At 32.2% G+C, this 27,146-nt stretch overlaps 1 long non-coding RNA gene across 2 annotated transcripts; it reads left to right on the top strand.

The window, feature by feature from the left end:
- The first annotated feature begins 6,529 nt into the window (after nucleotides 1-6,529).
- Nucleotides 6,530-26,011, top strand: LOC127729577 (uncharacterized). 2 transcript variants are annotated; one of them, XR_007994729.1, is made up of 3 exons: nucleotides 6,530-6,649; nucleotides 14,677-14,832; nucleotides 25,966-26,011. It is a non-coding gene; the product is annotated as an uncharacterized LOC127729577 (long non-coding RNA). The 2 variants fall into 2 exon arrangements; XR_007994728.1 differs by lacking the exon at nucleotides 14,677-14,832 and adding an exon at nucleotides 10,066-10,221.
- The last annotated feature ends 1,135 nt before the right edge of the window (nucleotides 26,012-27,146 follow it).

Genomic DNA, 27,146 nt, shown 5'->3' with positions numbered 1-27,146 from the left:
ATTTGTTCAAGTGTTCACTGTGTTTCATGTATGTGAACAATAACTTTCATGTTGCTGTGGGTCCAGCGGGATCCGTCCCTAAAACTAAAATCTACCTGTCCCCATACATATTATACAGAATTCTCCACAGAATTTTCAAATAGCACCAATGGAAATTAACATAGCACTGGTTTTCCAAACATTATAGCACCATGGCCCCACCCCACCCCCATTACATTCTATAATAAATCGTCCAAAATAGCACCATGGTGGAAAATATAGCACCAGGGTACCATGGTGCTTTAATGCCTAGGGAAAACACTGTTATAATTTTAATGTTGCAATTGAAATGGAATGCCACACATGTAGTCATGACAGTTGACTTGTTGAGTTAAATTATTTATTATTACTAAAATAAACATAAATATGTGAAATATCAAAATAGGAAGATGTAGAATGATTGCCAATGAAAACATTCTCTACTAGAGATCAATTAACAGTCACATCAATTGCACATAGAAGTTAACAACTTTCTAGGTCTGACACTGTCACTAACACTGTAAAGTAAGCTATAAATAGCTCAGAAATGACAAATGTGAAGCATTTCAAACAAGAAAACTAACAGCCTGGTTTATATACCCAAAAATATATGAAAAACAAATATGATATGCATGTACAGAAACAAAGGACAACCATTGAATTACATGAATTACAGGCTCCTGAATTGGGACAGATACTTGTACATATGTACATATATAAAGTGGCGGGGTTAAACATGTATGCAGGTGCCAAATGCTCCTTCTAACCTGGGTCAGTGGTGTGACAGAAGGACATTATGGGAACAACCTATAAAAATCAGTTGGACTGGGCTTAACTCAAAAGCACACTGATGGGTTAACTATTTACCCGCCTCAGTATTAATTAACAGAAAATATATATATTTCTGTACTGAAACATCATGTCAAAATTATTGACTCTGGCAAGATAAGCTTATTTAGGGCTGGTACAACCTGATATTACCAAACATGCCAAATATCAATTTCTTCACAAATTGTAACCAGAGGTATTCCCGGTATATATAGAATAACCATACATTGAATACGTCATACATTGTCTAGGAATATAAATTTTATTTGTACAAAGCTTAGAAAAAATTAGAAAGCGAGGCTGTGTCAACGTCATAAACAAGGCGGTATACGGTCAGTGACTGTATATCACATATGAATATACGGTCAATTAGGAGATAACTGTATTGTATTTTAAGCTCCGACGGCATCAATTGGTGATTTGATGGTCGCAAATTTAGTTTACTGGCGACGCGTAAGCGGAGCCAGTAAACGGGTATTTGCGACCATCAAATCACAAACTGATGCCGTCGGAGCTTAAAATACAATATTGTTATCTCCATTCTAATGAAACTGATAGAAAACAACTTTAAAACACACATTTAAAATCTGTCATACGTCATCTGTGCTTGCGCGTACGTTTTCACAGCAATTGTGAATTGATGCCATGAAAATTAGTGACGTTATCCAATCAAAATGAACGTTACAAACAATGTTGCATTAGAATGCAATTTGACTGCGCAAAAAGCACAGCTGCAGTGTATACATATAGATTATAACATGGCATTTTTCATATCAGACCCCTTATCAGCCCTAGGTCATAATATCATCCCGAGAGCCGACAAAATAACAAGGATTTTATAAGATTTTCAAAAATGGCTTTTTAAACTATATGTAAAAAAATTATGAAAAGAAAAGTAGAGGTTAGTGGGCAATTTTTTTTATGGCACTACATGGATAAAACCAGAGGATTCCGAATATCTGACAAAAATTTAAATACAAGAGGAGCAAACATCCTTAATCTATTATTTGTTTTGCATTTTTTAATAATATATTTTCCTGTTTCCTACTAATCGTTTTTTACACTACTTAGTTATGTTTTTACACTAAAATGTACATGTAATCGACACTAATAAGTTAATTTGAGAGCCACTTAGTTGTAAAAATCATTATGGAATAGTATCTAAAGTAACTTACAAATTTCAAACAACATTTATCAATAATTCAAATATCAATATTTTTTGTTTTTTAGCCGATAGTAATTACTCTTTTCCTTATCTTGCCCGATCTCTTGTGGCGCTTAATTGCAGCATATGACAAAATATCGTTTTTATACTGGTAATGTAAGACTTTGGTTTCACATTAGTTTAATACATTATTAAAGGAACGGCTGCTGTATGAATATCATTTTCGCTTTAAAAAGAGTGTTTTGCCGTTTCAAATGTTTCAAAAATTCATCAAAGCTTATATCTCAATTAAAATGATTCTTTGAAATTAGAATGACAATACTCATCTCTTTCATTTAAACCACGAGCAAATGTTTCATCTCATGATTGTGAATATCTTATGTGATTATGTGATTATAGTTATGTTTTCCTGAGTAAAGATTACCTGTATTTGTATAGGTCTTAATGTAACGTTGGGTAACAATTTTTTCAGGTTACTAGGACTCGCTCAGCGTGAAATGACAACGTCCAAACTACGGTATTAATAATTTAATAAAGAATATATATGACATAACACTATTTACTTTATCTGACATTCAATACAGTTAACATCATTGGACGAAACGATCCAAAAAGATATTTCCCTGCCTTGTTGTATTTGTGCCACCAAATAAATAATTAATTATGAAAATAATTAAAGTCACATGAAACGACTTGTAATTATAATGTTATCGAAATTATTGAACCAATGCACGCATATATACTTAGTAGCCTATTAGGGTGCCCAGTCAATGGATTTGAATGATTTGGGTTATTAGAATAACACACGGCTGTACGTTATATCAGTAGAAAGAGGATAACAAGCCTCATCGAAATATTGATGTCGTCGTTGTCTACGGTGGTGACGATTGTCTTAACTTTGTGTCAATGGTCAAAGCTAAAATTTCAGAGAAAACGCAGATCCACCTTTAAACAGCGTGCCGACCTTATATATATCCGTTTAGAGCGAAATAAATTCGAAGAATTTAAAACGATTATTACTTTAGTTTCTATATTTTGTTGATTTGATATTTAGGTTGCAAAATATGATTCGAGATTGACATTTGTACTTTTCATTCAACTGATAAATAACAGTGACATCAATCGATTAAAATCTCCAAATTTTGAATTTTCACATAAGATTCGATACAAGTGATCATAAGAGATGTCATTTACATATTAACATTTATAAGTTGCCCTTCAAAAATGTTATTTTTTCCGTCTTTTGATAGAAGGTGTTTGTAATGCTTTTCTGGGTAAATATCCAACTTTCTTTTGCTAAGTGTGGAAGCACATACAATTGTACTTTGTTCCAAAACAGGTGTAATAATAACGCAGAATATATTGAATTAGCAGGTCTGAGTATATCTTTGCTCTATAGAAACGAGAAATACTGCAAACGGTGAAAAAGGGTGAGGGGTCTGTCAAAGTTTAATCACTCCATCTTACACACTAATATGACTTATTGAGCATCATCTGGCTATACTATTGACATGAAGTTAAAGATTATCTACAAAATGAGTGCTATGTACAGCATCGAAGTATTCTACTTACACCATTTTGTAACACATATAAACAAAATAGAAATATTGTCAAAGCAAGTAGTAGCTTTTACGTTTCATTGTCTACTGTTAGTTTGAAAGTCTAGGTCTAAGTCAGAGAGCTAATTTCAGGTGTTTTTATTTTTAACTTGTATTCGACGCAAGAATGCGAGGCATAGATAATACAATCTGATGGTGGTGGCGGCGGGATCTGCGTAAACTATTTGTATAGTTTTATGTTTCAGAATGTCTCACTTATCATGAGTTCTGGGATAACTAGATCTGGTTACTAGTATATGGTATCCATGCAAGGTCTACATGTCCATCAGACATGGTTCACCTGACCTTGACCTCAGTTCATTGATAAGTGAACAAGGTTACGTTTCCGTGGTATAGTCCATATCTCAGATACTATATATAAGTTGTGGGTCAAATATACTTGTATGGAATGATAGCAATGTATACATTTCTTTGTGGAAGAGTTCAACTGACCTTTCCTCATTTACGCGTGGATCATTGACAATGTTTATTTTATGTAATACTTGGTCTCTTAAACTATCGACATAGTTCAGGTATGTTTAATCAAGCATGCTGTACCTTATTCCTTATCTTATAGAAAAACCTGATATAACATCCTAGCTTTTACAGTAATGATCTTTATGGTCTTACTTTTCACGTACACTTGTTTTTAAAGTACAGTAAATCGTAGCCGTTCAAGTACATAAAACATGTTCTTTTTTTTTTTAATTTGAAGTTAATATTATTTTTCGACGTCCAAATACCTTATTAGTGAGGTATAAATTAAACAGAGTAAAAGAGATGGGATTCGAAGTAATTTCACACGGATTCAAGTAAGATTTGTCGCCAGGGAACCATCAGCTACTATGCAAGACTAATATTAAAATAGTTAAAATTTTAGCAATTAGACAGGTTGAGACATTACAAAAATTCAACCAGTTGAACAAGATTTTTTTTTAAGAAATCAAATAAGTAAGTACTATATATATACAAAGAACGCAAATTACTTGAGGAGCAATAAATAGGCAACACAAATCCTTTAAAACTTTGAGGTTAGGTCTGATTTGTGATAATATATTATTTTACCATGCTATATATATTAAAATGGTTACTGAATAATATCGATTAATCCTGCGTCATATGCTGTTAAGGTAACAAAGGTGTGTGGGGTTGTTTCAAAAGTCGAAGCAACAAAGACAGCTTTTTTGTTTATTTCGAAATCTGTATTTTTACTAACTCAGACCCTAACCATAACCTAACTAACAGGCTTGCTATTTTCCCCAAACGAAAACAGATGAGTTAGATTTAATTATAAGGTTACCACAAATAATTCTGTATATAGCAAAGGTCTCTTAATTCTAATCATATCAGTTCAGAAAACTAAAACGTATCTATGTCACAATCTCGTCCTCTTTTCTTTGATCATGACATAAGGTGTCACATGTGGAACAGTATCCTGCTAACCATTCTGGAGCACATAAGATCGTGTTGTTCAATCTTTAGTTTTTTATGAAGTGCTTTGGAGACTGTCGTTTGTTGTTTGTTTGTTTTTCCTTTTTTGCAAGTTTTTGTTAGTTTTTCTGTGATTTATGGAGTTTGAATTTTCCTTTGGATACCGTACTCTTGTTAACAAGTCGTGAAGCGTGTGAAATTGATTTTCTTACTTTACATCTGTAAGGTCAAGTATTCACTTATTTGAAGCTGTGCATAATTAAAACTATCGCATTGATCTGAGTTTGATTCTATTACACCCTGACTAGTACATGTAGTGATAGCTTATATATAATCTACGCTGGCTGTGGCTATTGTTTTAAGTCCCTATATTTAACATAGCTCCACAAGTATGTATACATAACTGACTTTGCAAGTTCGAATCTAGCCGTTTTGGATGAAGGTGATATCAATTGGAAGCACGAAATTTGTACAGTATCATTTTTGATTTAACATAAATACAACGAAAAAATAAAGACGATTGCGATGTTTGTTTATTTATAAAAAAAAAAGCCTTCTGGTAAAAGCTATGTAGATGAATCATGTACAGAGTTCACTAATTATATAATTTATGCATGTCTTCGTTCAAAATGATTTGATAGGACTTGATTCATCAAGTTTATGTTCTGTCATAAAGCAATGTATTTTCTAACTATACTTTAAATGATATAACTGAATAGGAAAAATATGTACCCTTACCATTCATACACATGTTCATCATGGTAGTTCATTGAGTCATCTGCAAATATTTAACGAAATCATTCGCTAACTTACCACACAAACACGAAGTTGTATGTTTGATTGTTGTAAAGCTTTGATAAAAAAAAAAACAATCCAGCGTTTACGATCTAGTAAATAGTTATGACGAAAACATTTGAGTATCACCCAGGAAAATGACAAGACAATAATAGACGAAATACCGTTATTTAAAAAAAAAAAATATATTTGGTATACGGAATCGAACACTTAACAAAATTGAAAGTCCCTCTTTACTCACATTGAACCGATGTAAATGTAACTTCATGTACTATTTTGTCAGATATTTGATTTTCTTCAACCATATGTTAAAATCGGTGAATTGATTTAGAATTTTATTAATCGGTTACGCAACATCATGTATTAGTTTCTAAGATTGCTTATTAATGACGCAAAATAACTTGGAAATTGATATACATTAATCTAGCAATTATATTCGATAGTCTTTACGGTGCATTCGTAAATAGTCAAGTAGTCAAGAACTAAGACAAAAAGCGTTTAAAAGTACAGAAACCGTTCAGGTGCAAAACGATTATTTTAATACCATTATAGGTTATACCTCTCTACCGTTAACTTAATATGCTTATTCTTCAAAAATCAAATAGCTTCTTGAAACGTGTGACATATGTTATACATAATATGTTTTAATAAATAATTGATCATAGTTAATGTTGTATGTATTCCTTTCCGACAGAGGGGGAGCAAGACGTGCATGGTATACACATTATATCTGTTTGAGTTTGTGAAAAAGGAAAAAAGAAATCCAGTCACATCATTTGTATTGCTTTTTTTCTCGCCGTTATGTGCGGAACATGTAAGTCAAGTCTATAACTACTTCTATGTGATATAATTTTTATTTTAACGAGAACATACATTATACCCACTGACGGTTTATATGAGATAAATAAACATTCTCAAAAATGTTTTCGGAATTAGACAATATTTGATTGCACAGATAACCGCATAATTTTCCGATAAGAAGACAGTGCTCCGGTACTGGCATGATAAGCATAGCATTTTTTCCGTAATTATAGATTATCGATGGTTTTTCAAACGAGACGGTGCTTCTCATCTACAATTTTATCGGAAGGCGACAGCCCTGAGCTGAGATGTGGCCGAGAAACATCCTAGAGTTGTACTCAATAGTTTTTACTTATGGAAAAGATCTTTAATCTCTTGTCCATGGTTCAAATTTGAATTTGATATTTTTAAAAAGGCTTCAAATAGACATGACAAAGGTCAGTTTTTATGATTAATATGACTACTATATTAATCATGAAAACATACTATTTTACATATATTTTGATTTCATTGCTAAGTGTAAATAACTGTAATAAGATCTTTGAATTATACATTATCGATGGTTTTTCAAACGAGAGGGTATTTCTTAGCATTAATATCATCGAAGGGCGATAGTCTTGAGATGAGGTGTGGCCGAAAAACATCCTCGAGTTTGAAAGACCATTGATAATTTGTTTATCGTTATTTTGCCTATGATGTAGTTGATGTTTACATTGACAACGCCACGTGCGCCCTTAGTTTCTGACGATGATTTTCTATCCCAAGCGAGTAGCATGATATGAAAATTTTTACAAAATAGACCAAAGAAAATACACAAAATGGCGATGATATTGTTTTATCGTTTCCTGCATCGATTTGTTAATCAATAAAATAAAGCAAAAATATAAGTTATTGCTATACGACTGTAAATGTTAACGGTCCTACATTCTGTCGAAACATATTTCATGGCATTGCACAATATCATGTTTTCTCTGACTGTGTATGACGTCTTTATACTAAATTTATTGGATGTGTACTGATTGATATTTAAGTACATGATTTTTTCATTAGTTGTTATTGTCTTTGAACTATCTTTCAGTAACTCTCGGTCATAGAAATACACTCAGAACTCGGAGTATATAATTTGTGCTCAAAACACCAAAAACAGTAGGTTGATTGGTTGAATTTCTGAGTCTCAGTACGATAATCGTACTCGATTTTTTTATGACCATAAGGCCCGTACTTTGTTTCTTAAGTCTTGGGTGTTTTGTTTGGATCTCATGAGTCAAGCCTTTTTCAACTAATTTTCATAGTGGATTTTTATGTTGTGCTGTTACATCAATGTTCCAGGTTCGAGGGGGAAGGGGGTTGTTGGGCGCCACATTCTGTGTGTGTCTGTCCATAGTCAGAAGCCTGTAATTTAGTGGTTGCCTTTTGTTGCTGTATATCATAGTTGTGTTTCGTTTATTGTTTGTTACATAAATCAGGTCGTTAGTTTTGTCGGGCCCTTTTATACATGTAGCTTGCTATCTGGTTCAGGTTTTGCTCATTGTTAAAGGCCATACGATGACATGTCGTTGCTTACCTCTACGTTAGTTGGCCTCTGGTGGAAAGTTCTCATTGGCATTCAAATAACATCTTATTATTTTTATATGTAACCGCTTTTCATGTTTCTATGGTCAATTTTAAGTTTTCGCTCAAATATTGGTTTCTCAGTTAGATATAGTAAAAGATCAACAACCTTTGAGTTCTTTAATGTTTATAGTGTTGAGTGCAGTCTGCAGATTAGTTTACATTTACTTTATTACCATTGCTCATATATCAGTCTGTCAATAGCCATCTGACTATAATCTCTTATAGTTGTAAAACATGAAAACTTTCTGTTTAATGATATTATAAGTGAATATGAGCAATAAGACATAGAATTGAGAATGGAAACGGGGAATGTAACAGAGACTTTAGACATAAGACATCTATGTTTTATCATTTTGAATCCTTTGTAGATATTATTTTAATATTTTAGTGTTATTCTAAATCATTAACAAAAATCAATGTTAGTACCGATAGAGATTCAAAGATCTGATAACATAGTTACATTGATACTGTCTTGAATATTTTAGATTAATAAGTTAACATGGATCATATCTAAGTTTACAGGTTCTATAAACAACTCTACCGTTAAAATCAGGATGTATCCTATTTGTAAAAAGGTTTCTACAGTTACAATATTAACTACCGAACTTTCAAACTAAACGTATGTATCTATGAAAGAATTTGAAAAATTTGTCAAGTAATTTGTAGTTAAGAAATCCCTGACTTAATAATTTACCAGTTATATATAGATTGATTTTAGCGAAATTTGAAATTTCATTACAGACTAAGGCATAACGAATGTGTTTGGAAATATACACATCGTAAGAAGGGACTAACTAAATATAAGCACCCCAAAAAAAAAGGATAATCAGCAAGAGGGACTGAAAAATCGCCTCTTTTGTAGAAAAAAAAATGTGTTTATATTTGTCTGTGTGGAAATGAAATGACCAAACCTAGAAAAGGTAACATTATAACTGTTATATTAGGTGCATATTTAACATGTTTGAAGCCGTTTGCATGATGTCAATATGTGTATTATGTTTAGAAACTTCTTGATTATTCTAAGCAAAAAATTATCACCAAAGCAAGTGTTATAAAATTTTTCAATCGAATTGATTTTAACGGATCTCAACTAAATTTTGCCACAAGCTAGCTGTGATTTACAACAGTACAGGAACACATCTGCTCTTAAAGGGTCTCAATTGGTGTTCGTATGATAACCTTCAACCAGTTCATATTATCACAATTTTAGGAAGTAAATGTAGCATATTTACCATTTTCATTACAAAAAGGCTTTATATTAGTCACATCAAAATCATGTCTAATCACATTCTTCAAAGGACTTTTAATAAAATAGTAAAACAACTCTTTGTCAATGATTATATTGTATAGACATGTAATATAGAGAGTCATAACTATATATGAGTTGAAACGAACATCAAAAACACGGAATGTATGTAAACCATTCGAATGATGTTTTACACTCCAAAAAATCATTTCCATTTCTTTTATCTTACACAAGTAATAATAAAAGTTTTAATTGGAGAAGGGGAACTTGTTACAAGAACACACAGATAAGTTGTAAAACATTTACTAAAATGAAAGATGAAACGGTATTTGACGAGTTATTGTTTTGTTTGTTTTTTTTTCGCAAAACTATGGATTTATAATTTCCCTCTGAAAGCCTCCTTTCACATACTTTCCATATATATTTTTTAAACTTAAGTTTGTTCTATCGTGTATTATATATTTTGAAATATAATGTGTTTACATCTTGTTTTCCCGATCAGATACACTTTCTAAACTGAATGAATTGTTAAAGTAATTAACTAAATGTGGAAGCCTTACATTTTACAGGTTATTCAGCATTAAGGTGTAGGAGGAGTGGAGGAGTTTGTACGAAAAGCTATTGTCCAAAGGGGTATTTTGAGGACCATTTGCCACACGAAGACTGTTGTTCTACTGAAAGATGTTGTCTTCTCTTGTGGCATCAAAAGCCATCCAAATTTCCAAGTACTTACTTTGATTTAAATCAATTAGGTTTATTTGGTTTATTAGGAACTCATGTACATTAATTGTCCAATTATGTGCTGTTCATTTCTTCAACAACTATTATATCAGTATGAATTTCATATAGATATGAACATATTGATGACAACGCGCTATGAATCGAATAAGTCATTGATCAGTAATCATTATCACTATTATCGGACCTGAAACCTGGACATATGAATATCAATCATAGTATGCACAACTGGGTTTCTTGAATATTTATCTTTAAATCCGATCGCCACCAAAAGTTTGGAAAGCGGAACGCATTTTAATTTTCAGAGAATTATCAACAACATGCCTTTAACAGAACAACATAATGTACTTAATCTACATGTAGCATGAGATACGAGGATAATTAATAGACAATAAGACAGCACCCGAACGACGAAAAAAACAAACAGACATCTCCACAGCAACATATACAATCTTAAACAATAGTCGGGGGTTTTAGGAATATTTCAAGGTCTATATCTAACCCAGTCTATACAAGTTGTGAATAAATTTGAATGACACAATTTTCAATCTTTGTTTTTTGTTAGTTGTCATATTAATCGACACTAATAAGTTAATTTGAGAGCCACTTAGCTGTACAAATCATTATGGAATAGTATCTACAGTAACTTACAAATTTAAAACAACATTTATCAATAATTCAAATATCAATACCTTTTGTTTTTAGCCGATAACAATTACTCTTTTCCTTATCTTGCCCGATCTCTTGTGACCCTAATTGAAGCATATGACAATATATTGTTTTTATACTGGTAATGTACGACTTTGTTTCACATCAGTATAATACATTGTTAAAAGAACGGCTGCTGTATGAATACGATTTTCGCTTTAAAAAGAGTGTTTTGCCGTTTCAAATGTTTCAAAAATCCATCAAAGCTTATATTTCAATTAAAATGATTCTTTGAAATTAGAATGACAGAAAAAAACAAAAAATAAATATTACTTGTACATATCTTCAAGTTTTTAGCAATACTCATCTTTTTCATTTAAACCACGAGCAAATGCTTCATCTCATGATTGTGAATATCTTATGTGATTATGTGATTATGGTTATGTTTTCTTGAGTAAAAGAATACCTGTATTTGTATAGGTCTTAATAGAGATTTCCAATAAAATGACATACGTACCTAACTCGACGTACGCACGTAAGGGGACCGGTTATTGATAACCTATTAATTTTATTAAATGCATCACTCAAGTTTTAACTAAGTATTCCTTAACTATTAAACCTATTCAGGATAAATTTTATCAATATCAAGTATTTCTAAGATGATGAAAAACGAAAGAAACCATGATTTTGATATATCGCGTGATTATTGAGATTCCCGCCTAAACTTCACTGTCATAAGACCACGTATAGATACGTATCGTTACCTATCATACGATTGATTTGAGTTGTCTTTCATGGTTTTGACCATGACTTTGTTTTTCGATATACTTTGCAAATGAACCTTTTATTATTTAATATTTTACATGCTTTTATTTGTCGTTATCAGATTGGTGTCCCTTCTTCTTTTCGTTTTTTAATGTTTTATGATATTTAATTTCCGTGGGTGGTTATCATGAGACAGAGATTTTTCTAGCAATTTCAGAAATATTGAATTCAAAGTGTTAGTCAGAATTTGTCTCTGTTAAAGTTGATAACTGGGATTGCATCATCCTTTTTTAAGCATCATTTCAAACGTTCTCTTCTTCTGCAGTTAATCTTGTTTTTTTACAATTTTCGATTTTTTTTCCTCGGGAAAACGTACATATTTAAAAAAAAAAATTAACACAGGTCTTGTACTTGACATACATTTTTCTTTCAAATGAAAGTCAACTAACATTAAAATAAAAAGAATTTTGTAATCAATAATAATATATGTAAATAAATGTGTACACCAATTCGTTATATAGATTGTAATTTGGAAGGTGTACTTGATTAGCAATTGATGACTAATAATCTGCATATAAACATTGACCGCTGTGGATAGTAAACTATCAATTCATAGTACATAGTAATTGGCTAAAACAAGTCCTGTCTAAAGTATCTCTGATTAAAAGTGGATTAGAATGCCAATTTACATACTTTTTCCCTTTTTAAGACATCTATAATGTCACTTCAGTCTTTACAGGAATTTTTGTTTTTAAAATGAACTTTTAATAAGAAAGACGTGATAGTTGTTTTTGGATTAAGAAAACTCTTACTAATCCAATTAGAAGTGGATTCTAAAACTATCACATATTGATTGAGTAAGCGAAAATTTTGAGTTTCAATTTTTCTCTCGCTTTGGAGGTATATATATATATATATATATATATATATATATATATAAACAAGTCTAAATTGAAAACAACGTTCAAACCTATGATTGCGTTGGATAAAAACCGCAATTTTTATACGTGTGCATGCAAAGCAAATTTCTAGGTAGAGGGTATATATATATATATATATATATATATATATAAGTACGTCTGAACCAGTGACAACTCTACAACAGATGTATCCATCGATTCACCAGCAGTGATGGTAATACATGGTTGTGTTCATTCTGTATATACAACTCGTCTAAACATCAACCCAACAATGTTAGATCTGTAAATTTGCTTTCGCAATTTTTTTGTTCTTCCCTCGCCGGGTTTCTAACTCATGCTACTGAGAAGAACAAAAACATTGCGAAAGCAAATTTACAGATCTAACATTGTTGGGCTGATGTTTAGACGAGTTGTATATACAGAATGTACACAGCCATGTATCACCATCACTGCTGGTGATCCGATGGATAAATCTGTTGTAGAGTTGTCACTGGCTCAGATGTACTTATAAATATAATTATTTCTGTGACTGTATCTTGCATTAATTTGTAGGATCCTTTACAATAGATATTTCAGCTGATCTGTAACAATTCCATCTTCATGCCTTATATATCATGTACTGTATTACGACGCTAGATTAAAACTGTCCCAGGCATAGGGGGAGGGAGCACTCACAAACATGTTTCACCCGGACACATTCTTTATGTGGCTGTCCCATGTCAGGAGCCTGTGGTTCACTTGTTGTCGTTGGTTCATATCTGTTATATTTGTTTTTCGTAAATTGTTTTGTTTTAAATCAGGCCTGTAGTTTTCTCAATTGAATTGTTTCATGTTGGCCCCTTTTATAGTCGACTATACGGTATGGATTTTTCTCATTTATGAAGGCGTACGGCTGACTATCATTGCTTACATCGACTTCATTTCTCATTGGCAATCATACCACATCTCCTTATTTTTTTATTTTCTTTTTAACTAAATACGCTTAATATTCTCAGGTATTTTAACATGTAAGAATCAGCTTTCAGTACCTGGGGGTACTTTAAGATCGGTATTCGCTGTCTTTCATCATTCAAATTTGATTAGTCGAGCTATGTCCAACTGAATTTTACAGTTTTTTTTTTCTTATATTGTGCTGTTACACCAGAGTGTTGAGCAATGATAAATGTGTTTAATCAAGCCGAATTCTATATTGGCTTTCCCAAGTCAGGAGCTTTCAATTCAGTGGTTGTCGTTGGTTACTTTCTGTCATATTTGGGTTATTTAAACTTATTTTTACTCTTGTAAAAAATTTGTTTTTCGTTTGAACTGTTTACATTTTTCCAAGTCAAATGAATGCCTTATATACTAGTATCTTATAATACGGTATGAGTATTTGTTTATTGCTGACGACAGTACGAGCCAATGTAGTCGTTATTCACAACAGTACAGGAACACATCTGCTCTTAAAGGGTCTCAATTGGTGTTCGTATGATAACCTTCAACCAGTTCATATTATCACAATTTTAGGAAGTAAATGTAGCATATTTACCATTTTCATTACAAAAAGGCTTTATATTAGTCACATCAAAATCATGTCTAATCACATTCTTCAAAGGACTTTTAATAAAATAGTAAAACAACTCTTTGTCAATGATTAGATTGTATAGACATGTAATATAGAGAGTCATAACTATATATGAGTTGAAACGAACATCAAAAACACGGAATGTATGTAAACCATTCGAATGATGTTTTACACTCCAAAAAATCATTTCCATTTCTTTTATCTTACACAAGTAATAATAAAAGTTTTAATTGGAGAAGGGGAACTTGTTACAAGAACACACAGATAAGTTGTAAAACATTTACTAAAATGAAAGATGAAACGGTATTTGACGAGTTATTGTTTTGTTTGTTTTTTTTTCGCAAAACTGGATTTATAATTTCCCTCTGAAAGCCTCCTTTCACATACTTTCCATATATATTTTTTAAACTTAAGTTTGTTCTATCGTGTATTATATATTTTGAAATATAATGTGTTTACATCTTGTTTTCCCGATCAGATACACTTTCTAAACTGAATGAATTGTTAAAGTAATTAACTAAATGTGGAAGCCTTACATTTTACAGGTTATTCAGCATTAAGGTGTAGGAGGAGTGGAGGAGTTTGTACGAAAAGCTATTGTCCAAAGGGGTATTTTGAGGACCATTTGCCACACGAAGACTGTTGTTCTACTGAAAGATGTTGTCTTCTCTTGTGGCATCAAAAGCCATCCAAATTTCCAAGTACTTACTTTGATTTAAATCAATTAGGTTTATTTGGTTTATTAGGAACTCATGTACATTAATTGTCCAATTATGTGCTGTTCATTTCTTCAACAACTATTATATCAGTATGAATTTCATATAGATATGAACATATTGATGACAACGCGCTATGAATCGAATAAGTCATTGATCAGTAATCATTATCACTATTATCGGACCTGAAACCTGGACATATGAATATCAATCATAGTATGCACAACTGGGTTTCTTGAATATTTATCTTTAAATCCGATCGCCACCAAAAGTTTGGAAAGCGGAACGCATTTTAATTTTCAGAGAATTATCAACAACATGCCTTTAACAGAACAACATAATGTACTTAATCTACATGTAGCATGAGATACGAGGATAATTAATAGACAATAAGACAGCACCCGAACGACGAAAAAAACAAACAGACATCTCCACAGCAACATATACAATCTTAAACAATAGTCGGGGGTTTTAGGAATATTTCAAGGTCTATATCTAACCCAGTCTATACAATTTTCAATCTTTGTTTTTTGTTAGTTGTCATATTAATCGACACTAATAAGTTAATTTGAGAGCCACTTAGCTGTACAAATCATTATGGAATAGTATCTACAGTAACTTACAAATTTAAAACAACATTTATCAATAATTCAAATATCAATACCTTTTGTTTTTATCCGATAACAATTAATCTTTTCCTTATCTTGCCCGATCTCTTGTGACCCTAATTGAAGCATATGACAATATATTGTTTTTATACTGGTAATGTACGACTTTGTTTCACATCAGTATAATACATTGTTAAAAGAACGGCTGCTGTATGAATACGATTTTCGCTTTAAAAAGAGTGTTTTGCCGTTTCAAATGTTTCAAAAATCCATCAAAGCTTATATTTCAATTAAAATGATTCTTTGAAATTAGAATGACAGAAAAAAACAAAAAATAAATATTACTTGTACATATCTTCAAGTTTTTAGCAATACTCATCTTTTTCATTTAAACCACGAGCAAATGCTTCATCTCATGATTGTGAATATCTTATGTGATTATGTGATTATGGTTATGTTTTCTTGAGTAAAGAATACCTGTATTTGTATAGGTCTTAATAGAGATTTCCAATAAAATGACATACGTACCTAACTCGACGTACGCACGTAAGGGGACCGGTTATTGATAACCTATTAATTTTATTAAATGCATCACTCAAGTTTTAACTAAGTATTCCTTAACTATTAAACCTATTCAGGATAAATTTTATCAATATCAAGTATTTCTAAGATGATGAAAAACGAAAGAAACCATGATTTTGATATATCGCGTGATTATTGAGATTCCCGCCTAAACTTCACTGTCATAAGACCACGTATAGATACGTATCGTTACCTATCATACGATTGATTTGAGTTGTCTTTCATGGTTTTGACCATGACTTTGTTTTTCGATATACTTTGCAAATGAACCTTTTATTATTTAATATTTTACATGCTTTTATTTGTCGTTATCAGATTGGTGTCCCTTCTTCCTTTCGTTTTTTAATGTTTTATGATATTTAATTTCCGTGGGTGGTTATCATGAGACAGAGATTTTTCTAGCAATTTCAGAAATATTGAATTCAAAGTGTTAGTCAGAATTTGTCTCTGTTAAAGTTGATAACTGGGATTGCATCATACTTTTTTAAGCATCATTTCAAACGTTCTCTTCTTCTGCAGTTAATCTTGTTTTTTTACAATTTTCGATTTTTTTTCCTCGGGAAAACGTACATATTTAAAAAAAAAAATTAACACAGGTCTTGTACTTGACATACATTTTTCTTTCAAATGAAAGTCAACTAACATTAAAATAAAAAGAATTTTGTAATCAATAATAACATATGTAAATAAATGTGTACACCAATTCGTTATATAGATTGTAATTTGGAAGGTGTACTTGATTAGCAATTGATGACTAATAATCTGCATATAAACATTGACCGCTGTGGATAGTAAACTATCAATTCATAGTACATAGTAATTGGCTAAAACAAGTCCTGTCTAAAGTATCTCTGATTAAAAGTGGATTAGAATGCCAATTTACATACTTTTTCCCTTTTTAAGACATCTATAATGTCACTTCAGTCTTTACAGGAATTTTTGTTTTTAAAATGAACTTTTAATAAGAAAGACGTGATATTGTCATAGTTGTTTTTGGATTAAGAAAACTCTTACTAATCCAATTAGAAGTGGATTCTAAAACTATCACATATTGATTGAGTAAGCGAAAATTTTGAGTTTCAATTTTTCTCTCGCTTTGGAGGTATATATATATATATATATATATATATATATATATATATATATAAACAAGTCTAAATTGAAAACAACGTTCAAACCTATGATTGCGTTGGATAAAAACCGCAATTTTTATACGTGTGCATGCAAAGCAAATTTCTAGGTAGAGGGTATATATATATATATATATATATATATATATATAAGTACGTCTGAACCAGTGACAACTCTACAACAGATTTATCCATCGATTCACCAGCAGTGATGGTAATACATGGTTGTGTTCATTCTGTATATACAACTCGTCTAAACATCAACCCAACAATGTTAGATCTGTAAATTTGCTTTCGCAATTTTTTTGTTCTTCCCTCGCCGGGTTTCTAACTCATGCTACTGAGAAGAACAAAAACATTGCGAAAGCAAATTTACAGATCTAACATTGTTGGGCTGATGTTTAGACGAGTTGTATATACAGAATGTACACAGCCATGTATCACCATCACTGCTGGTGATCCGATGGATAAATCTGTTGTAGAGTTGTCACTGGCTCAGATGTACTTATAAATATAATTATTTCTGTGACTGTATCTTGCATTAATTTGTAGGATCCTTTACAATAGATATTTCAGCTGATCTGTAACAATTCCATTTTCATGCCTTATATATCATGTACTGTATTACGACGCTAGATTAAAACTGTCCCAGGCATAGGGGGAGGGAGCACTCACAAACATGTTTCACCCGGACACATTCTTTATGTGGCTGTCCCATGTCAGGAGCCTGTGGTTCACTTGTTGTCGTTGGTTCATATCTGTTATATTTGTTTTTCGTAAATTGTTTTGTTTTAAATCAGGCCGGTAGTTTTCTCAATTGAATTGTTTCATGTTGGCCCCTTTTATAGTCGACTATACGGTATGGATTTTTCTCATTTATGAAGGCGTACGGCTGACTATCATTGCTTACATCGACTTCATTTCTCATTGGCAATCATACCACATCTCCTTATTTTTTTATTTTCTTTTTAACTAAATACGCTTAATATTCTCAGGTATTTTAACATGTAAGAATCAGCTTTCAGTACCTGGGGGTACTTTAAGATCGGTATTCGCTGTCTTTCATCATTCAAATTTGATTAGTCGAGCTATGTCCAACTGAATTTTACAGGTTTTTTTTCCTTATATTGTGCTGTTACACCAGAGTGTTGAGCAATGATAAATGTGTTTAATCAAGCCGAATTCTATATTGGCTTTCCCAAGTCAGGAGCTTTCAATTCAGTGGTTGTCGTTGGTTACTTTCTGTCATATTTGGGTTATTTAAACTTATTTTTACTCTTGTAAAAAATTTGTTTTTCGTTTGAACTGTTTACATTTTTCCAAGTCAAATGAATGCCTTATATACTAGTATCTGATAATACGGTATGAGTATTTGTTTATTGCTGACGACAGTACGAGCCAATGTAGTCGTTATTCACGTCAGTTGGACTCTGTTTGACAGTTTGACGCTCCACATCACCTTATTTGATATAATTAACTATAGTTGATGAATTCAATCTCTATATCAGAAGTTATACATGATAGTGAATAATTATGCAAGTTATATTTCAAACAGATCAATATATATTTCTTACAAAAAGAAGATAATACAAATTCCGAAGATTTTTTATTCATCTATCTGTATTTAAAATATCTGTTCGTCTTTTGGAAAGACCGGCGCACAGTTCTACCTAACATGACATGTGCCATCGGGAATGACGATAAATTGTTTAACGATCCTATTGCCCGAAATGTTTGTATCTCTTTTATAACATGTTCGATGTATACACGTCTCTTCCTATGTAGTGCATTCAACTTACGTCGCCGACGTCTCTCTGGTCTTTGTTGATTTCTGATATCAGTAGATTTGTACGGAGTTATCAATGGATAATTGTTTGGATATATGCTATCCGCTAATATATAACAATTTAATGGGAAGTTTAACGGCAGATTTGGTCCAATCGGCCTTATTTCATGGTACGAGTTCGCATCGTTGTCATGCCCAAGAAAACCTGAATGTACAAAGCAAATATTCTTGTCGTTGTCAGCAATAACCTACAATCAAATAAGCAATAGTATAGAATCTTTGTATTTTAGAAATACAAGTGTGGATACAGATCAGTGTGGATAGTATTTTTGGAAGTCTGTACAAATACAATAACAAATTAAATAATTAAGAAAAATGTTACACTGTAACAAATGTAACAGCACGAGACAATCAGTTGATAATTTAAGGATTGAATAACTTTTGTATTAGATTTGCCTATATTTAATAATGGTGTCTATGCGCTGAGAGTCTCAACATATAGCTAGGTTATATTCTTTGTGATACATAAATGACATCGCTACACTCATGTATTTATTATAAACGGCTATTTATCTTAATCTTAGAAACAATGTCTTGTTTCAAAGCAGGCGAATTCATCAGTGTTTGGACACATGAATTTTGGTGAAGGTTGGACATATTATTCAAAACATAACATTAGGGAACAAGATTTTAACCACTATCAGTCCATCAATGGCTGCTGTAACCCTGAACTAGTGACCTCAAAATCAATAGAGATCTTGTCTATTTTATGGGGCTCAATCAAATCAAGTAAGTTAAATTGGTTATGAGTTTCAAAAGATAACATCTGTTAACCCAAATTTACCAAAGTTTTGCACTTGATACTTGCTGCTGTTACCTTGATATTTGACCATATAATCAATAAGAATGTTATCATTCCAGATGTCACAATCAAAAACGACATATCGTGAAAGTTTGAAGTTACATCTATAAACCTTATTTTTTTGTAAATGTGGCCATGATCCGTCTAGTAAATAACCAAACTTCAGTTCATTACATCCAAGTAAGATATGCTGGATGTCACTGTGACTCCGAGATGAAAAACAGCAATAAAAGCGTTGTTCCTTTGTTTTTGTGGTTTCGCTTTGCTTTTACTTACTAGGTTTTATGGATGGATACCCCATATCCTTTTTTTTTCTATTGTTACATACTAACTATTTAATGATCAATAATTACCTGAGTATGTATATGATATTTACGATGACCGCTGTAAAAGTCTTGTTGGGGTTCATTCATTGGAACTATATTTCATGCGACGTCCCATCTATCATTCCAACGACATTAGGCATTTCATGCCATTTTCCCCTTTTGTCGAGACACTCTTCCGGCGTCGGCCATACTACTATAGAAGAAAAAACCTCCCACAATTTTATCCATGTATGCCTTATGATGTGACTGATGGTTGATACGCTAAGTCCGAAATTTAGCGAAAGTATTGCATAGGTAGGATATTGACGAAGCCAAATTAATGTCATTAAGATTCTATTGTTAACTGACAGGATCTTGTTACCATGCCCTTTCATGTCGCCTGCTACTAATCCAACTAAATTATGGAATGAGTTTGGATTTTCTCCGGTCAGCATCCAGAAATCATATGGTCTTCTGATAATCAATGAATAAACATCATTTATAACATAGTTTTCGTGTTCCCAATTTTCTATAATTTTGTTTCGAATAGTCATGTTGTAAAATGGTAGCGGTCTTTTTCTTTGTTTTGAATATTGGTAAAATAAATTAAGTAAAATAACAAATCCAAAATCATCAGTATCACGAAAAAAGAAAGGTGGTGGTGGTTTAAGCAGCATCTTATATCTCACAAACATCATAAGAATAATAGCAAACATTTTTTTTCTTCTTTCATTCATGATGTGACGTTGAATTGTAATCTTCAGGCGTCTGATAATCAACTTATTGTTAAGCGGTCAATTCGATTTGTATACATTAGGCTAACTCTATTATTTTTTGTGCGAGGTCGGTTTGGTTTTTTCAGGTCAACTCGGTCAACAAAAAGCTTATAACAAACTGACCGAATAGAAAAAAATGGCAACCGAAAAAACGCACGTATAGGTAACACCAACAGAGGTTGATTTAATTTTGGATAGCTATTCCAAAAATAGCAGCAATTGGGTGGCTATTCAGGCCGACGTTAGACATCAAGTACATCTTCTTCCACCATCTGCCAGGAATCTATAGGAGAACGGGAAATTTGACAAGGTGAAAAGACACATGTCCGACCAGATCAAAAAGGCCATGAAGGAAGGTTTTGTCAGCTCTAGTGAAGATATGAAAAAAATAGTGGAGGACATTAAAGCAAAAAACAAAAGATACCAAACAAAGGAGCACACTAGGGGGAAATCTAAAAATGAAACAAAAGAGGTATTTGAAAATATTGGCACATCTTTATAATTTTACTAAAATCCCTTTCGAAAAAAAACCCCAAATAGGTTGCCTAATTTTGGTACATTTATATCAATATATTTTTCTTATCTATAGCTAATCTTTTAATGTTTATCTTTAGGAAATGACAAATATGGTCAGATTTGAACCGCATATTTTACTCTGAGTACACACAAACCTGTGCAAATTCAAGAGTGTTAAGGCAAGGCTGGACCTAAACTAATACAATTAAAATGGTTTTTGTTTTTGTTTTGTTTTTTTTTGGGAAGGGGAGGGGGGGAGGGGGGCGCTCAGTGACCCAGTGGTCTAAGTAGTTGAACAACAGTATCAATACCTTGTCAAACTAAGATTAAGATTATGAGTTCAAATCCTACACGAGACAGGTGCGCTGGACTCAAATCTTCATTTACTAGAATTGTCAGTTTTCCTACCGAAGGTCGGTAGCTCTCCCCGTGCACTGTGGCTTCCTCCGCCAATAAAAACTGAACGCTACGAAACAGAGCAATAGTGCTGAAAATGGTGTTAAACACCAGTCAATCAATCAATCAATCACTTAATCAATCATTTTTTTTTTTTTATAATTATCATTGTTTTATCATGATTTATTATACTATTTGAATGTGTTGATTATTTTATGAGCCCTTTGTTAATCCTTCTTATCCACCTATGGTATTTACCCCACTAAATAAATTAAGTGCCTTTTCTTCGGGATAAAATATGATAAATAAAACGTAATTCTTGTACTTTTTTGTAGGTTGCACCACAAAAGCAAGAAACCGACATTCGTCAGGCTGTCATCAATCCTGACGCCGATGTGGATGTGCCAGATTTGGAAGATGAGGTGGTTGAGGAGGATAAGGAAGATGCAGAGAAAGAGGATTCGAGCGATGAAGAAGTTGTGAGACCCAAAGAACCTGACAATCAGGAAAATGCAAAAGATAAAGAAAAGAAAAGAAAATCAACAACGGAAATGGCAAGGGAAGCCTATGAACGCTACCTTGATGATTACGTGGACGGCCATTAGAGGCAAAGATGATGAGGTGCATGGACAAATTTTAAGACATGTGATCTGCAGTAACTTGTTTGTTTTAATTCCATATTGCTAAGTAAATCTGTTTGGTTGGAATAAAATAATTTAATTTATAAGTTATGCACAAAATATTTTTTTTTTTTTATTTAATTCAGAAGAAGCTTCAAAATATGACAGTAGGCAGCCTATGAATAAAATACATTGGTTTATAACATTTACGTGTTATTTTGTATATGGTTGTGGCTACTTCTCTCCAAATTCTAGTCGACCCTTGCAAGAAATATATCTCATTTTGTTTAGAGTTTTATTTAACTTTAGAGAATTCGTTCAGACAATAATTTCAAGGAGTATAAAGGAATGAAAATACATTAAAAAAAACAGAAACGAGAAACACCTTTGAACCACACGTACAAACGACAACCACTGAACAACAGCCTTAGGACAGTTGCTTGTTTAGCGACAGTCTTACCAAAAAAATAAGGTAGGGTGTTCCATTCGTTTGTGGGTCAGGATATAAGTTTACTCTATATTTAGATCCATGTCGGAGTGTAAGGAATAAATCGAAAAAAGAATGCATGATAGTATACTAAAGCTTTGAAGAGAAAATTGAAAATATGTGTTGGACAGACTGGCGGACGGATGCGGGTACAATATTTTGTCAGTGTATGTATCTTAGATGCTAGTGGTAAGGAAGTCTAGATCAAAAATGGGGTAATCTTTACTTGTTAAAATATTTTATACCATTTAAAATATTAATTGCATGCCTACTTAATATTAATAATAGCAAGTCACAAGGAGAATGGAAGCTATGAAACACCATTTTACAATAAAAACTGAGTTTTTTTATACAAAGAAACAAGCAGAAAAATCAAATAAATTATGCAACAAAAAGTGTTATCAAAACAAAACAAGTGTTGCTAGAATAATAATATATGCACATAAAGCATACCATATAGAAACAGGTTTTTATTAAATATGGAATTGACTGGTAGCAGGCTAGCCTCGATTACGGGTTCAATTATTTTGTTGGACCCCCTGATCGAATGACTGGAAGACTGGATTTTTCGGCTTCTCCACCAAGCATGATGCATTCACGAGTAAGAACAGGTATTGGTTTACTCGAAGAAAGACAAGTGTGTCTTTGTAGCGGAAACGCTATCTTGTTACCTAGCATATAAAAATGCTACTGTAAGTGTTGGTCATGTACAAAAAGGTATATTCATTTATCATTATCATTTCATCATCCTTAATATATATGTAATATTTGTCGCTGGATATAAGACATACATCATCATCATCATCATCATAAGTATTATAGCTTGAGGCTTCTTCGTCGTAAGTATTATAGTTTGAGGCTAAATTCTTATCTGATATTTTAGCTAATTTATTTCGAGAACTTATTTAAAGCACTCATCTCTATGCTATGCTACATATTTTTTATAAATGTCCAAGTTAAAGCCAATAGAGATCATAGAAGTATGTTTATCAAATGATCATGTCTACTCACAATTAAAACAGTAAGAAAAGGATTGACTCGTCCGACTAAAACGAAGCACAAAAACAGCAATTACTAGTATTTCCAAATAAACTCCATGTACCGATCTAAGAGTATTCACAGCTACTGAACACTATCTTAAAAACAACTACAACTAAAAAATAAAGAATAATTATCCAGTCTAGAATATTAATCAATGATGTTATACTGTTACACCACTGTCCCAGGTAAGGGGGCCCGCGAACATGATTAACCCCGCCACATTATGTATGGATGTGCCTGTCCAAAGTCGGGAGCCTGTAATTCAGTGGTTATCGTTTGTTGCTGTGTTTTCGTTAATTTTTTTGTACATTAATTAGGCCGTTAGTTTTCTCGTTTGAATTGTTTTACATTTGTCATTTTGTTGTGGCCTCTTATAGCTGACTATGCGGAATGGGCTTTGCTCATTGTTGAAGGCCGTACGGTGGCCTATAGTAGTTAATTTCTGTGTCATTTGGTCGCTTGTGAAGAGTTGTCTCATTAACAAGCATACTACATCTTCTTTTTTGTACATATCACAAATTAAGTATAAAAAAATCATAAACAGTATAGAAAAGCAATTAGAACTTTTGTCATGTCAATAGCACAGAGTGTCTGTAGGACTATTAGTGTTCATAACTGTATAGCAGATTATATGAAGTTTCTATAAAATGTAATGATAATTTATCGGCAAACGATACATGATGAATTGTTAGTGGAATTATATATAACTATATAAAGAAATAAATAATATAAGTGCCTATAAATAGCAACACATGACATACAAATCTATGGGAGTGTGGATTAATCAGTACAGAGATTAATACAATTACACAAATAAAATTATAGATTGCCTAACAATGTAATTTACACACTATTTAGTATTAAATATTAGAATGTTTAAAATATTAAAATTAAATAAATAATATATATATATATTTATATTAAAAGAAACATCAGAAACAAGAATATTTGTCCATTAGATTACACGTCAGTATCACATTTCCGTGTTAATAGAGCTACTAAATTCAGGGAAAAATCCAATTCAGTATGTAGTCTTAAACTTTTAAATCTCATGCGAGATGTCCAATGTTCAAATATTGTTGTTTTTAAAACATATTTATCAAAGTCAAACGACAATCATTTATTTGTTTTGTGCAATACAATTTGTGATTATGGCCTTATCCAAGATATTTGAAAGAGGTCGTAGTTCCCGATAATTGAATTTATACTGCCGAGCAGGGCGATGCGAAAAAAAATTGGACGATTGGATACTAAAAATTTGTATATATAACGTAGAAAACATGAGATTTTCAAAATTATTTGGCGATCAAAAGGGGGAAAGGAGTAAGCCCTCTACCCCTGTATCCGCGAATGCACGTTTAGGTATACATGGACAAAAACCTCGTCCCATGCATTATTATAGTTAAAGACGAAATGTACAATTTGATAAATGTACCAATGATATTAATTTCTGCCCACGTCAAATTATTCTGAATTAAATTATAAAAAAAATAATTTAAAAAAAAAGTTAGTCGCGTACACCTTTTACATTCGGGTTGGAATCTACTTCTTAAACGTTAAAACTTTGAAAAACAAAAAAAAAGATAACCTTCTCGCTTCGGATGTCATTATTTTTATATTTTCATGCTTAATTTTGACTTGGTAGTTTTTAAAATTCATATTTTGAGAAGAACTGAAATATGGGTCAAGTGAAATGACAAGAAATGATGGGTGTATTTGATTACAAGTTACTAGTTTACTTATTCCGTTAAAATATTTTTGTCAATGAATTATTCAAAATTTAATAACAAAATATTTAAAGATTAAAAAAAGCAGTTGGGTTGATTTTTACTTTAAGTCTATTCCAGCAAAAAATGCGTGTTCAAAGAGCAAAAAATGCATGCAGTGTATACTCCCCTCCGTCATGGTTCAATGCAATAGGACGAAATACGTTGAGTTAGGTCGGTTATGTCGAGTAAAGTCATTTTATTGGAAATCTCTATTGTAACGTTGGGTAACATTTTTTTCAGGTTACTAGGACTCGCTCAGCGTGAAATGACAACGTCAAAACTGCGGTATTAATAATTGAATAAAAATATATATGATATAACACTCTGCTTGATCTGACATTCAATATAATTAACATCATTCGACGAAACGATCCAAAAAGATATTTCCCTGCCTTGTTGTATTTGCACTTGAATTTAAAAATAACAACTCCGAAGCCACCAAATAAATAATTAATTATGAAAATAAATAAAATCACATGAAACGAGTTTCTTGTAATGATAATGTTATCGAAATTATTGAACCAATGCACGCATATATACTAAGTAGCCTATTAGGGTGCCCAGTCAATGGATTTGAATGATTTGGGTTATTGGAATAACACACGGCTGTACGTTATATCATTAGAAAGAGGATAACAAGCCTCATCGAACTATTGATGTCGTCGTTGTCTACAGTGGTCACGATTGTCTTAACTTTGTGTCAATGGTCAAAGCTAAAATTTCAGAGAAAACGCAGAGCCACCTTTAAACAGCGTGCCGACCCTACATATATCCGTTTAGAGCGAAATAAATTCGAATAATTTAAAACGATTATTACTTTAGTTTCTATATTTATGACTGATTTGATAGTTATGTTGATATAGCATCGATGTATTCTACTAACACCATTTTGTAACACATATAAACAAAATAGAAATATTGCCAAAGCAAGTAGTAGCTTTTACGTTTCATTGTCTACTGTTAGTTTGAAAGTCTAGGTCTAAGTCAGAGAGCTAATTTCCGTTGTTCTTATTTTTAACTCGTATTCGACGTAAGAATGCGAGGCATATATAATACAATCTGATGGTGGAGGCGGCGGCAACTGCGTAAACTATTTGTATAGTTTTATGTTTCAGAATGTCTCACTTATCATGAGTTCTGGGATAACTATATCTGGTTACTAGTATATTGTATCCATGCAGAATCTACATGTCCATCAGACATGGTTCACCTGACCTGGATCTCAGTTCATTGATAAGTGAACAAGGTTATGTTTCCGTGGTATAGTCCATATCTCAGATACTATAAGTTGTGGGTCAAATATACTTGTATGGAATGATAGCAATGTATACATGTCTTTGTGGAAGAGTTCAACTGACATTACCTCATTTACGCATGGATCATTGATAATGTTTATTTTATGTAATACTTGTTCTCTAAAA

Source organism: Mytilus californianus, unplaced genomic scaffold (genome assembly GCF_021869535.1).
Source record: "Mytilus californianus isolate M0D057914Y unplaced genomic scaffold, xbMytCali1.0.p SCAF_2, whole genome shotgun sequence".
Taxonomy (NCBI): Eukaryota; Metazoa; Mollusca; class Bivalvia; order Mytilida; family Mytilidae; genus Mytilus; species Mytilus californianus.
The sequence above is the reverse complement of the archived record's forward strand: the minus strand, read 5'-3'. Positions and strand labels throughout refer to the sequence as shown.